Genomic DNA, 15,485 nt, shown 5'->3' on the forward strand with positions numbered 1-15,485 from the left:
CCTTCACAGATGTCTGTTAACAGAGAAAATACTCTGGTTCTCATTCAGTCTCAGCAGAGCTCCCCGACGACAGAGCTGCTGAAGCTTAATGGATACTAACTGCTGGTCATTATATTCCATGGTTCCAGGGTCTTAATGTGGGAATTTGTCGTACTGAGTCAACTGTGCACACTGTAAAATGTAATATTGTGTTTAATTAAAAATATTAAATAGGTTGAACTCAATTTTTATCAATTTGTTATTAAAACTCAATTAAAATAAGTTACAAGTACTTTTTATGAAAAAACACTGATAAACTCAATTTATATGAGTTTTCTTAACTTAGAAAAACGAAGTAAGCTGGAAGTTTTGCTTCTCCACGCTCCCTCAAAAGCTGCGACATCCGTAGCATTGAGCTGTGATCAAGCTGCATATTTCAGAGAGGCATTTTATTGTGGGCAGTCTAAGGCACACCTGTGCAATATTCATGCTGTCTAATCAGCACCTTGATATGCCACACCTGTGAGGAGAAGATGTAAATCTGTCAACTTTTGTTTTGTCATTTCTTTATGGGTTTTGTGATTGATTGTGTTTTTGAGGATCTTTTGTATTTCAGTTGGGTTCTCTTTATATATTAGTATGGTTGATTGTTTCATTTAGCATTTATTTTATCATCTGTAGCCTGTTTATATCTAGATATTTTCAGGCGAGAATGTAGCTGTGTAAAGGTCAAATATCTGCTTGATTTATCAAGACATCACATATTTGCAAAAATGCGTGGAAGTTTTCAGAGACGTCCATTTTTTTTTTCATGCTTTGTGGCAGCTTTTGAACATCTGTGGCATCTATTAATGTCAAATCTAGCCTTTATTTAACAACATAAGCAATCTCTATGTTACAATGATTGCACAGTCATTAAGGATCAAATCGGTTTGTGAAAAATGTTCTGTTTTTTCTCCCTCTGCTTGCTTCTTACTGTCTTTGAGGCTCGGGACCAGCACTCCTGCTGTTGGACAGAAAGACATCAGTAAGTATTTTGGTTTTCCAATATTTTAGCAACTGTCAGTGACATTTATATTAATCAGGCTGAGCTTTAATCATACTTTAGATCAGCCTGTTTTACTTATTGTTTTATTTGTGCTTTGGTTTGGGGAAGTTGCTTCTGTACTGATCTTTTCCTGTCTTCTGTTATTAGACTTGAGATATGACTGCACTATGCTGTTACTGGTGACTCCAGTTAATTCTACAAGACATGCTGTGTAAGTAAACAAACAACAACAGTTTGTCTGCATTTCTTGAAAGATCACATCCCCCAAACTTAGTTTAGAGGGACGACACTGTATATAGTGAAGTCTGCAAGTTTTCTAACAGCAACATTTGTTTTTTACACATCATTAGAATGAAAGTCATTGGCCATGTTTGCATAGCCCTTTTTAAAATGATGCTTTCATGGCATTATTGTGTGTTGGGTGGTGGTCCCGGCTATCCAGACTGACAGTGGGACATTGAATGTCACCTCTCCGTGGGGAGGGAGCCTGAGGTTGTCTAAATTGGAGTCTGTTTTATACCAAATGCAGAAAAAAATGTTTTAAGAAAGCAATTAAGTTCATGTCCAAAAAATATGATTGTTTGCTCGCAGGACACCAGGAGAGATGAGTCTCCGTCACAGATGGTGTGGTCAGTGAAGATGGTCGTCTGCAGGTTCAAGCTCATTGCATCTCCAACCCACATCCACTGCCACTGTACTTAAGGGAGGTTAAAGACTTTCTTCTGCACCTACATTTGGATCACCTCGATCCATGACAGTCATTCAGCAGTAATGCCTGGACTGGAAACAAGCATCCTTAAAACACTACAACATTCCAGCTCCTGTGTTGGAATGAAAAACAAATGTGTTGTTTAAATCAGAGACTGCACTTGTGACAGAACAACAAATATTTTATTTTGATTATATAAGTAAGTACAAAACAAAGTTGTGGTAGGCCTAAACTTATTTTCAGAATAATTACATCTGAGACTTTGTTTCATTGTAAGATTATAACAGTGATGGCAACATAATTGCTTGTTGTTCAGCAGAACAGTGTCCAGTATGTTGGCTGTTATACTTTGTGGTGTTTCAAAATAAAAGTTGGGCTCATTTTAACATCATTACAAAAAGTGTTGTTAATTATTTTTAATCATATTCAGGTTACCACAAATTGTTTTTAATTTAGTTGAACTTGAAATGTTTGTCAGTAGGTAAACAATTAGTATTGTACAGTCAGAAATATCAAGTTATTCTTAATACTGCAGACTTGCACTGTATAAGTTGTTCTAACAGTCATCTTAAGTGAGCTTCACTTAGTTTTTTTGAGGCAACGAGTTTCCTCAATTTTTTTGAGTTCTGGGAACTAACAAGGCTGTACAGTGTACTCAAAATGAGTAAGTTGCCCTAACTTGGTCATCTTACGTAAACTTGATCCAATTTTTTTGAGTTCTGGGAACAAATGAGCTTGTACAAAGTACTCAAAATAAATAAGTTGTCCTAATTTAGTCATTTTTAGCTAAGCTTTACTCAATTTTTTTGAGGCAACGAGGTTCCTTAATTTTTTTGAGTTCTGGGAACTAATTAGATTTTACACTGTAACACATTTAGGGTTGGGGGGCAGAAGTGGTGGGTGGGATGGCTGCCCACTAAAGAAAAGTTTGTGGTTGTTTTTTAGAAGTTGGGCTCAACATGAAACTAAACAAAGCAGTCCAAAGAGAAAACAGAAAACCTAAATATTTGACTCAAAGAAATCAGAAAACACCACTGATTCCAAAAGGCTGGGTCAAATGACCCAAGACCATGGCCGTTTGTTTACTTTGTGCAGTAGGATGGGCTGCTGTAGTTAGCTGAGACTGCTAAACACAATTATAGATACCAATAATTGCATAATACGTCTGTGTTTAAAAGTATTTCCAGTGATCTCTTATATATCTCATTTTCTTTTTTTGTTTAGTTTTTTGCATTGTGCTCATTTTGTTATTTTTTTTGCATTAGCATACACAGCTCATGGTTTTCTGTATTTTCGTGTTTCAGTTGGTTCACACTAAATACAGATCGAGCTTTCTGTCTCATAAATTCATGCCACAAGACAACACTGCCAACATCACACGTAACCAGTGATGGGAATAACGGCGTTACCACATGAGTGCTGCTGTTGGACTGAGGACGAATAAAGTAGTCGCGGTAAGCCAATCACATGACCACTTCAAGACAAAGCAACAAGGTGACATGTACCAGTTTATAAACTGTGTTGATCGCCCACGTAAAACCAGAGTCATGATAAACAATATATACGCGTGTTTTTCCTCAATGGTTTCATGTTTACTGTCTAACGACAGCGCAGCGAGCACTCTCTGCTTATGACCAAAAAAATAATAAAAGAAAACAAAAATGCACCATGTCGACCAATCAAAAATGATATAGCAACATGACATTTGGTTGTTTAGGAAGAGAGAGAGTGATAGCGAGTTTTGAGATGTGAGAGATTTGTGAGGTTTAGCGTGTTTGGAGTGTGTAGTTCATGTGTTGTCGTGTGTAGTGTTGTGGATAGTTTTGTGTCAGAACAATGAGGCAACTGCTGTCTCCAGGTAGAAACAGGAGTGACACACCTGCTGCTATCAGACCTGCAGGTATCAGGCTGTGATGTTCTCCTTTATAGTAGACAGAAATATTTGGAGTGGCACAAATAGTTTGTGGCATCTTATTGAAGAACAGCTGATTGTTCTGTAAATAGTTTGAAATGGTTATTAACAAAGGGTAAAAGGTAAATGGCTGCAAATAACTTTGTTGTTTGCAAAACTTGTGCATAAGACTTTAAAATTGACAATTTATATCTGCATTTAAAGTTATGAAATATGATTCATTAAACATGTTTGTGATTGTTACAATAAAAAATATCACTTTTTCTACTCTGATTTTATGTGTTTTGTCTGATTTTAGATCAATTGTGTTAACACAGTTTGTCAAAATGAAAACATGACTGTAGATTCAGACACGTGAGGTTGTGCTGAAAACAATGAGACCAAACAAGGCAAATAAATAGTTTTTAAAGGTGAAATGTGGAGGAAACATCCAAAGTAATTAAAAATGGCCAATTGTACCCTGGACCCCAGAGGGTTAAACGCTTTTTTAAAGTAACGCAATAGTTACTTTTCCTAGTAATTAATTACTTTTAGAATCTTGTAACACAGTTACTAACTCAGTTACTTTTTTGAAGAAGTGACTAGTAACTATAATTAATTACTTTTTCAAAGAAAGTTGCCCAACACTGCACGTAACACACAGGTTACATATACGTTGGTTCAGTTACTGACAAAAGTGCTGGAATCAGACTGAGAGGTGAGACCTTTGTCAGGTATGCTGGATTACACAGATGGATTACGTGGCAGAAACACACACACGGACGCAAAAATAGTTTGTGATGCAAGTTTATATACACGAGTAGGGGGGATATTTACAAGGGAAGGGGCTATGTACAGTGATGGATAAAAATGTGCCAGGAGATAAACACCGAGGAGATGAGACGGAGCCGAGGCATGCAGGTAGGCAGCAGACGCACCGGAGCTACCTGACAACAAGGAACAAAACAGAGCTTATGGCGTACCGTTGATAGCCGAACGTTAAACACAAGTGGACGGAGAGAGTTGGAGAGCTTACTTGACCACCCAAACCACAGCCGCTGCGGTGATCGCAGCCTGATGAAACGTGGCACTCCGTCGCGGATCCACAATAGCCAACACAAAATCCTAGGTAGGCGGGCAGGCGATGGAACAGGCACTTGTGACAGCGACAATACTCCGACACCAGACGTCCGTGACTCTGCTCCCTAAAAGCGCTCACTGATGACGTCCGATGCGTCGCAGGTGTGTTGGAATGCCATCAAGCCCCGCCTCGCCTACCTATAACCAAAAGGAAAACAAAAACCCAAACAACAACAATACACCTACCCACCACCTCCTAACAACCTTAGGTATCCCTCTGTTTCTCTTATATACTGGCTGTTAAAATGAGTGGTGTAAGGTTTCAGGGCTGCTGATCTGCTGTAAAGTGTGCTTAAATCCCACGGGCAGTGTTAGAAGCTGTTTGTTGTCAGTGTCATGATGATATGAAACTCGACAATACAAGGAAAACACATTTTCTTTTGATCTTGTCTATAAACATGCTCAGATATTCTTATTAGAGCAATGTTGTTTACTTGATTAGAGCAGACAACAAGCAGCAAGCATGTGCTTGTTGCTGTCATTTGTGTAGCCTCTTGTGCAACACACAGAGTATTCTGGTAACACAGTAGTCATAGGCCCCACTGATGAAATCCAACAGCTGTGAGCATCCTGACACTTAATGAAACAGTGGGAAGTTTTTCAGAAGAGCAGACGACTCTTAGCTATTCACCTGCTGCTTCAGCACAGAGATGTTCAGATAAAAAGGTTAACAAAACCATAGTCTTTAAAGGACCCCAGAAAGCGGACACCTAAATCTCTTACCAAAGGCAGATTGTGTTGCATACATCTTCATGTGAGGCAAAGAAAGGAAGATGTTGTGTGCATTGTCCCGTACTCTTCATCGCAGGCTTTTACCAGGTTTCTGTTACTTTGTAATCTTGTCGATTTTTCAGGCTTGTGTGTAGCTCTGGCCGCTTGTACAGATGGATTCTATGACATTTAGCGCTATACAAGATAAAGTTGATCTCCATTAATAATCATAACTACTCTGACTGTTAACTGAAGTAAAACTTATAGTCCTACCTCAAGAGGCTAAGATCTGGACCCGTGTACAGAACCCAGGACACAGAGTTTAAACTCAAAGGGTGGATTTATTAAAGGACTCTCCATCAACAAAAACAAATAATAATGGATTGGATTTATATAGCGCTTTTCAATGACACTATTCATTCACTCTCGCATTCACACACTGGTGGAGGCAACTACAGTTGTAGCCACAGCTGCCCTGGGGCAGACTGACAGAAGCAAGGCTGCCATATCGCACCTACCGCCTACTGGCCAACACCAGTAGGCGGTAGGGTAAAGTGTCTTGCCCAAGGACACAACGACCAGGGATCGAACCGGCGACCTTCCGGTTACAGATACGCTTCCCAACCCCCTGAGCCACAGTCTCCCCAAATGATGAAAATTAGGAATAACAGGACGATATGGAGCAAGGAAAGCACACTACAGTACCTGGTGGGAGGATGCGACAAAGGACGAAGGAAGGTTGAGACAAAATATATACACAGGATCAATGAGACAGGGGAAGTAAAACTCAGCTGGAAACACATGAAACTATCAAAATAAAACAAGAACTAACACAGAGACCTAAAGGCAGAGACAGAGACATAAAGGCCCAGAGAACAGGAAGAGAGGCAGAAAGGGATTACCAAAAGAAGATGAACTAGATATAAACAGGCTACAGAGGATAAAATAAATGCTAAATGAAACAATCAACCATACTAATATACAAAGAGAACCTAACTGAAATACAAGAGATCCTCAAAAACACAATCAATCACAAAACCCATAAAGAAATGACAAAACAAAAATTGACAGATTTACATAAAAATATACTGAAACACCTAAAGTACTCAATATATAGAATCATATGGAGTATACTAATATACACTGAATAAAAATATAAATGCAACACTTTTGTTTTTGCTCCCATTTTTCATGAGCTGAACTTAAAGATCTGAAACATTTTCTACATACACAAAGGACCCATTACTCTCAAATATTGTTCACAGATCTGTCTAAATCTGTCTTGATGCTCAATCATCCAGGAAAGTAAATCTCCAAAAGTTGATTCTGTTCATCTGGACGTAGCGTTTTGTGGCAGAAACGTTTCGTCATCATCAGGTGACGTCTTCAGTCTCAGCTGACTGCAGGTTTCCAATCTTATAAACAGGATATTTGCATAATGACTGAAACCAGCCCACTGAAGGAACAATGGGCTGGGAGGTCAGTTCCTTAATCTTAATTATGCAAATTCTTATGACCATTGATCAACAACCACTGACCAAAACCCATTGATCAAAGACCACTGAGCCTAAATCTGTGTTAGTGAGAACTTCTCCTCGCAGGTGTGGCATATCAAGGTGCTGATTAGACAGCATGAATATTGCACAGGTGTGCCTTAGACTGCCCACAATAAAATGCCACTCTGAAATATGCAGCTTGATCACAGCTCAATACTACAGATGTCGTAGCTTTTGAGGGAGCGTGCAGTTGGCCTGCTGACTGCAGGAATGTCTACCAGAACTGTTGCCTGTGAAATGGATGTTCATTTCTCTGCATAAGCCATCTTCAGAGGTGTTTCAGACAATTTGGCAGTACATCCAACCGGCCTTACAAACCTCATGTAACCACACCAGCCCAGGACCTCCACATCCAGCATGTTCACCTCCAGGATGATCGACCAGGTGGAGACCAGCCACCCGGACAGCTGCAGCAACAATCGGTTTGCATAACGAAAGAATTTCTGCAAAAAATGTCAGAAACCATCTCAGGGAAGCTCATCTGCATGCTCGTCATCCTCATCGGGGTCTGGACGTGACTCTTTAACCACCTTGAGTGGGAAAATGCTCACATTTGATGGCGTCTGGCACGTTGGAGAGGTGTTCTGTTGACAGATGTTTTTACAGTTCAGGGCAGATGGCAGACCGCTTGTGTCGTGTCATGTGGATGAGCAGTCTGCTGATATCAACGTTGTGGATTGAGTGGCCCATGGTGGCGGTGGGGTTATGGACAATGAACACGAGTGCATTTTATTGTTGGCACTTTGAATGCACAGAGATACCGTGTTGAGATCCTGAGGACCATAGTTGTGCCATTTATCCATGACCATAAGCTCATGTTACAGCGTGATAATGCACGGCCCCATATTGCAAGGATCTTTTAGAGCCTCTAGCCTCTAGCCACTAAGCATTGTTGTTATGTGTTGCACCCTTCTCTCACATGTTCTTCCAGCAATGTTTCTGTCTCCAGCCTTGATGGTGCTGTTCTCATATCGATCCCCTCCCACTGAGAGTACACCTTAGATGGTTCAGTGGAGTACAGCTGGACTATTTTCCAGTCTTCTCTGTTATACCTCTTCAAGTGGCTGGCCAAGGCTGAGAGGCTTTGCTTCGCAGTTCCCAAGGCCTCGGGTATGGACAGCTTGTTGTAGTTCTCAGGTAACCTTTCTGCAGCTCTGACAGAAAGAGTCCCCATTGTTCTAGTGGGTGCAGGTCAGGTGAGTCTGAAGATCTGTGTGGCTTTTTCAGGCCTACTTTTTATCTAGATAACGTCAGCATCACAGTCTGCATATTAAACAGCTACACTGTTCAGGTCAAATTCCTGAAAATGACTGCAGGCCTTGAGGGAGGCTGCCTGACATGTAACACATGCTTGCCTTGGGCTTGTGGTGGATTTTGTATTGGCTATATTTACTGTTAAAGTGTAACTGCTCATGTTTGATTATGTAGTACTGCTTTATGCTGAAAATTTAATTCATTTTTAGCCTACACACATTAACTATGATTATCAGCTTAATGGCATGGTTATTCTAAGAGTCTATTTTCTCTTTATCAGTCATTTCAAAGGACTCCTACAAAGCTGTATTATTCACCCATGAATGGTAAATGAAATGCTACTTATGTAGAGCCTTTCTACTCAGTTGAGCAAAAAAAGTGGGATCAATCCACATACTTTAAAATTGGCAGAAGACCCACTTAAAGCAGAGCCAAAGTCACCCACCCATAAGGCTGTTAACTAAGAGTTTTATCTTACAAAGGTTTCTGGTTAATAATGTAGGTCTTTATTGTACATGAGCTTAAAAAACTTTATTCACATCTTTATAAATATTCTGTCACTCAAGAAAATCACAAAATAAGTAAAAACTCATTAACTAATTGTTTGACACCTATTGACCTGCACAGGCTGAATCCGCCTCCTTTTGACACAGAGTAAACTCACAAGAGTAAATAAATGACTGTGGAGTGATCAGACTCTGCTCTTGGTTACTGGTTCCACCTCTAAAGAAAGACTGCAGGTCCGCTGAATGAGCCGGTTTTCCATGTGATGACAGAAAAGGAAAACAACACAAATAGTTTCCTTTGTTAATGAGACAGATTTTTCTGAACATAAATGAGATGTTTAAGATTATTTGTAATGTTTCCTCCTATTCAGTTTTGAGCTGGCAGAGCTTTTTGGCATGTAAATCACAGTGAATTGAAACACATCTGTTTTTACCTTTGTTACGTTCCCCTGAAAGGGTCCAGGCGAAGAGGGAAAGTAACAAAAACTGGACCTTCTTGCTGAAGGTCCAGTTTGCCAACCACCGTGCCACCATGCTGCCTGGGTTTTTTTTAATTTATATTGAATTTTTGTCACTGTTGGAGTGGGGCATTAATCCGTGGAAAACCAGTAGTAAGCATGTGCGGGGTTCCCAGCCAGAATTACATAGACTCCACACTGGTAAGGTTCATTTCCCTGTAATGATTTTTCCTTTACTAAATTATAACTTTAGCTCTTATAATGAGGGAAACCATACAATTCTGTATTATCATATGCCAGAACTGCACAGACTGCACTGTATGATGGAAGAGAGTGCAGTCCACTGATTCTGCAGCTGCATTTTGTCTTTTAGAAAATAAATCCATGTTTTGAAACCAGTCCCTGTTTTTCGGCACATCACAGTCTACCAGTTGGTACCTGCTATACCTGATTGTCTGATTGTGGAAAGGTGTGAGGATGACATCCACAGATGGGAGAAACACAAGCCCCACAACAAAACCCCAGCCCAGTCCAGTCAGTCTACACGGCATTACTTTGGTTAAACTTGAAGTATCTGAGCAGACACCACGTTTCTAACATTTTTCGGGACAAATAGAATAACCTCAGTTTTATCTGAATTTAAAAATTAGACATCGTCTGTGTCTTTAAGACATTCCTGTAGTTTAAATAACTGAGAAAGTTCCATCATATGAAGATAACTGCCATCTTCTAAAGCCTGCAGTGATCAAAGCATGCTGAGATCATAATATTAATACGATCTCAGGTTATATTGATGCCTGTTGGTTTTGTAATCGATGGGGATCAAAAATGGAATAAACCCAGTTGTGGCTCTTTCTAAAATGGCTTTATCTATTATAGAGTGAACTTTGGGTTGTGTGGAATAAAAAGAGGAAAAACAAAGAAGATTACTTACAGCACAAGTGATGATGCTATTAAGACCCCACAGAAATAAACAACAACAACTGGGGAGTGCTTGGTTGCCTAGCAGCACTGATTACATAGATTATGATATTATGGCTGCTGTAACATAAGCAGCTAGCTCTGAGTGATAAATACATGTAGAGGAGACTGTAGTTAGACAAGCACTGAGCAGCTCTCCTTAGGACCTAGGTGGGTGTTGGTGGATGCTGACTGTATCTGTGGTTGGAGTGCAGTTCAACTGAGAAACGAAGAGCGTCACCATTAGTTTAGCTGCCTCTTCAGTACCGTGCAGAGGAAAAGTTTTGCACGCTCCTAAAGCCATGGCCAGACTCTTTTTGAATGCCACACATGAACTTCTAATCAAAGGATACTTTGTGAAAGGACTTTGAATAAGTTGTGGTATAAAGGGAATTTGGAGTAATCCAAATGACACCGAGTCTGATTCTTGTACTTGATGTAACTGCTTCTAACGTAGAGATGCTAAGGATTTCTAAAAACCACAGTACTTCCTATGAGGCAGCTGGTACATCACAAGCATCAGAGAGAATAGAAATCATGTGGTAAGTAGAGCACTTGGAATAACATTCAGATGGGGATCTTTGGCACACCGCCTCCATGCTTGGACCAGAAAGATCCTTTGTCCAGGGTGAAGCTTTCTAGCTTCTGTTGAGTGTTGACAGTTGCAGCAGATGGCTGCCCCTCCCTGAGCCTTCCCACTCACTACATTTTCATTGTGTTTTGCAAGTTTTTATTTGCATCCAAGTAATGTTTGTAATTTGGCCTTTTCAGTGTAACATAGTTTACACAGTAAAAGGAAATAGTTCGGTGTTTGGGTTTGTCTGGCCCTGAGGCTTTATGCTACATTAATTCTCCATCTCTGTGTTTGCACAGACACAGAGACAAGAAGACGCCTTTGTTTGTTTAGTGCTCGCAGTGAGCATGCAGCGATACAGTGACGTCGAGAAATGCCACAGTTAATAATGTTATGCCTACGAGTTCTGATTTGTTAACGGAGCAGTCTTGATGCAGGTATAATCAAGAGCTTTAGAATCAGAATCAGAATCAGAAAGGGGTTTATTGCCAAATGTTGAGCAGGTTTACAACATTAGGAAATTGCTGCTGATATGTGCTGCAGAAACCTTACATTTACACACAGACCGTAATGTAGACAGAAACGTGTCTACATTACGCTTTCATCAAAATGTAAAATCATTATTTTATTCATGTTATGTTTTGTACTTTTGTATTGAAGAATCTTTGTTGCACTTTAAATTTGTAGAAAAGCAGCTCATTTGTGCTCATGGCCAAGCTCTCAGCTGCTTTCCGTAACTTTTGCATGTCCTGCTAAAAAAGAATGAATATTCATTATTTTCAAGGCAAATACATAAGCAAATACTGAAAATACAGATGGGTACTACTGAAAGACAAACACTGAGGTTGTTTCTACTGGTGAGCAGCATGTACACACTCTGTGACACGGAAATGAAATGAAATGCAAAGTGACTCATGTTCATGTTTAAAAAGCTCACACAGTGTATAGAGCTTCATTTACATACTGTACCAGGACACTTTGTTTTCTTGACTTTGTTTTTTATTAAAATGGCTACAGGTTACATTTGAAATGACGATTAATGTTGGCAGACCATTCTAACAATCCCTCCATGTGTCCCAACCTCCATGTTGGAGGTTTAGGATGCTCAGCAGGCCAGGGTGCATAAGTGAGCAACAAGGTTAACATATCAAAGAGTCTGCTGCAAGAAAACCAGAACTCTTCATTTCTGTTCGGTGTTAGGAAGTCATTTCTCTCACCTTTATTCTTACTTAGTTTTGGTTATGACTCACGTACTATACTTTAATATAATCATGTTAAGTCTGTTTCTTACAAAAGAATATCTTAATGAAAATACTGGGTGAAGTGTTATGTCATTTTCATCTTTGTGGATGAATCATGCAAATTCTGCTCATCTTTGCAGATATTTTAAAACATGGAAGGTCATATTGTAAATTCCATTATGAGCTACTTCAGTAAATAAAGTCACTTGAGTTAACTGTTGAGTTTAATATCATGACGTACATATTATTTGTATTTCCATAGTAAACTAAGCTAAACCAAAATATTTGAATAATTATTGCCTTCAACTGCATGATATATCACTGGATTTCAAACCGACTCATCGTGCCGTGTGATAGGTTTGTAGCTTGAACCCATCCGCTGGAACGTTGAAGACAATATAATTACACTGCAAAGTAAGACACAAGTAGGCAAAGTTCTTCATGTTACTCGTGCATGGGAGAAAACCGGACAGAGCGCCGTTCCTTCGCTTGACCCCAGTTGCTCTCGTCCGTTCTCCCGTACCGCTGCCCTTTTATTGAGGTTACATGAATATGCATAGGTTCATTAACATATGACGTCTACATACACACAAAGAGTAGCTTGCCTGTGTGTGTGTGTGCGTATGTGGTGGGTGTGTGTGTGTGTGGTGGATGTGTGTGTGTGTGTGTGTGTGGTGGGTGCGTGTGTGTGTGGTGGATGCTGATCAAAGGGTCATAAAAGCACACAAGCAAACATCCTTGGTCAGGAAGAGGGTAGACCCCCCCCCCCCCCCTCATCCTAGATAACACCGTGAGGAAGTCCAACAGTTCATTTATAAACAAAGAGCACTTAGACTAAAACAGACATATGTGTGTTTGCTATACCATAAATCAATAAGAAAAGATAAACCCTCTCCTAAGGGGTATGTGATTTATAGCAGGACACTCGTGTAGAGGAATGTACACATAGTTAATACAGACCTCTTTTAGGATGAGACATCCTTTCAATCTACCAATGATTATATACTTCTAAGCATATATAAGTAAATGTTTCTAAGCATAAATGACAATCAACAATACAAAATCTAACACCGTGCCTTCCATTTACCTGAACAGAGTGAACTAGAGTGGAAGAGAAAGTGAGAATGTGACCTAGCTGCTAGTGCTTCACAGTGTTTAACTGATAAAGACAGGAGGGTTAGGGTCTGAGGAGAGGGTCACTGAGTCACACTGGATAAAGGTATGGAAGGATCAGAGTTTGCCCGGGGCACATCAATTAAGTGTTAGTCGGAGGAAGGAGAATTTCAAATTTGACATAGCAGGACACCCAAGGCAGCTTAGCTGTGCATGGTTGTGTAGACATGAGCGCACGTGCCTGCCCGTGTGAGTTTTGGGACAGATCTCATTGACCCATGGGCTTCTGCGCTGTCATGAGCGTTTAGCCTGGATTGGCTGCAAGCTCTGCCCCTGCAGTTTTCATCAGAGCTGGGGACAGGCTTCTGTAGAGCCTCACAGGACACAAACTACCAGCACTGCACCTTCTAAAACATGACTGACTACTGAGACTTCTGTCACCTGTTCTTGTCATTGCACCGCGGCTCTCACTTTAAATCCAGAATGCATTCATGACACCAGAATGCAGAGGCATCAATTAGCATTGCTTCTGTACACCACAGTATAAATCTAACTTTCACTTGAAGTCAAAAGGTTTAACACATGTTCTGCATTAACTGTTTACGGTCATCAATCACAGTCCTGAGAGTCAAAATAATACTTGAAGTCAGTCATCAATTATTATCAATTATAATAATTATCTATTATCTGTTTCTGCAAGTGCAGTATTTCTATCAATATTTTTCATTATGTCAATTTTCACTTTTAAACTTTAAATCTGAATCTATGAGGCCGTAACAATGGCTCCAACTCTGGCTTCAAATGTCCAAATGATGTTTTGATGAAATCTGTAAGACCAACAGTCAGATGGTCAGAATGTGTTGGCTCTTAAATATTAATAATGCTTTTATGATACATTCCTTTTTTCATTTGTCATTCAGGTTGTTTTTTCAAACCTACTTTGGTTGTGTGTACTGTGTACATTGTAACATACCTATAATATTTCTATATTCTGTAATATATCTGTAGCGGCAACCTTCGGTCCTTCTCTGCTGCTTCTGTAGGACGTAAAGTTTCTGACTCGTGCTCTTCTTGAATTGCTTGTATGCCTTTCGGTAGAAAAAACGAGGCGAATGTAAAAAAGGAAAACATTTATTCTCCATACAAACTGAAAAATACCAAACAAATGCCTCTGGTGGGTGCTCCATTTACATTCCTTTTATGTTACAACGAAACCACAATAAAAACGGCGACGGTCAGAAAACTGTTGCTCCACGTCCTGCTTACTTGCCTAATCTTTTATCACCCCCTTGTGCCTAACACACTTCTAGTTTTCATCACAGAACAAATTACAGACAAGGTTCTGAATAGTATACATACAAGTTTTTTTTAAATAACCATTTTTAAACGGCATACATGCCAACCAGTGGGGCACCAGCAAAGCTGGATTGGGCACATTAAATCTTTTATAGGTGGTATAAATCCAGTCACTGTCCTCAGTAAGACCTAGGTATTTATAATGTGTGTTACCTCGTCCTCGTTGCTGGTTCGTCTGCATTATTCCCTTCCGTCATTCTGTGTTGTTTACCTCGGTCTCCCTGCATCTTCGTTCTGGTTTGTTTTGTTAGCTCTGCCCAGTTTAGGTTCCAGTTTCATGTTCCCCCGCCATTGCTGTTTGTATCCACTCCTGTTAATAAAGACTCACCTGCATCAGAGCTGCCGCATTTTGGGTCCTTTCTACTAACTCCACACGTCTGCCACACCGGACATGACAATTATAGCCTTACCCAAAATGATTGTATTAATTTTCCACCTCAAAATTCTGCACACAAAACCCCATAATGGCAAAATAAAAAACACTTGACAAAAGCTTGAAATTCTTGCAAATGTATTTTTAAAAAAAATGTAATATGTACATCATTGTTCACAGCCTCTGCTCAAACTGTTGTGGAAGCACCTTTGGCACCAATTAAAGCCTTATGTCGTTGCTCAAAGTCAAAGTCAAAGTCAACTTTATTTGTCAATTCTGCCACATGTACAGGACATACAGTGAATAGAAATTTCGTTACTCTCAAACCCTAGATGAAATAGCAAATGAACATTTAAATATAAGAGAGTGATTAAAAAATGCAAATAAAATTATTAAAAAGTAAAAATTTAAATAAATACAATACAAATTAACAAGAAAGCTATGCAATATACAATATACAATATTCAGGTAAGGGTAAATGACATTGAGTGTAAACCAGGCAGAGTAGTGCAAATAGGCAAATAGTGCAAATGGAGATTTAGTAATGTACAGTAAGAGATAGTATAACAACAAAGTCTTATGAGGTAGTGGCAGTCCAATGCTCCACAAAGTGACT

General features: G+C 39.7%; 1 long non-coding RNA gene across 1 annotated transcript; it reads left to right on the forward strand.

Moving 5' to 3' along the window:
- Positions 1-226: 226 nt before the first annotated feature.
- On the forward strand, positions 227-1,934 carry LOC146676701 (uncharacterized). The gene is made up of 3 exons (XR_014907213.1): positions 227-1,006; positions 1,175-1,238; positions 1,619-1,934. It is a non-coding gene; the product is annotated as an uncharacterized LOC146676701 (long non-coding RNA).
- Positions 1,935-15,485: the final 13,551 nt, after the last annotated feature.

The sequence above is a fragment of the Rhamphochromis longiceps genome, linkage group LG2 (genome assembly GCF_057381845.1).
Source record: "Rhamphochromis longiceps isolate RC_006_pf linkage group LG2, R_longiceps_female_GT1.1, whole genome shotgun sequence".
Classification (NCBI taxonomy): Eukaryota; Metazoa; Chordata; class Actinopteri; order Cichliformes; family Cichlidae; genus Rhamphochromis; species Rhamphochromis longiceps.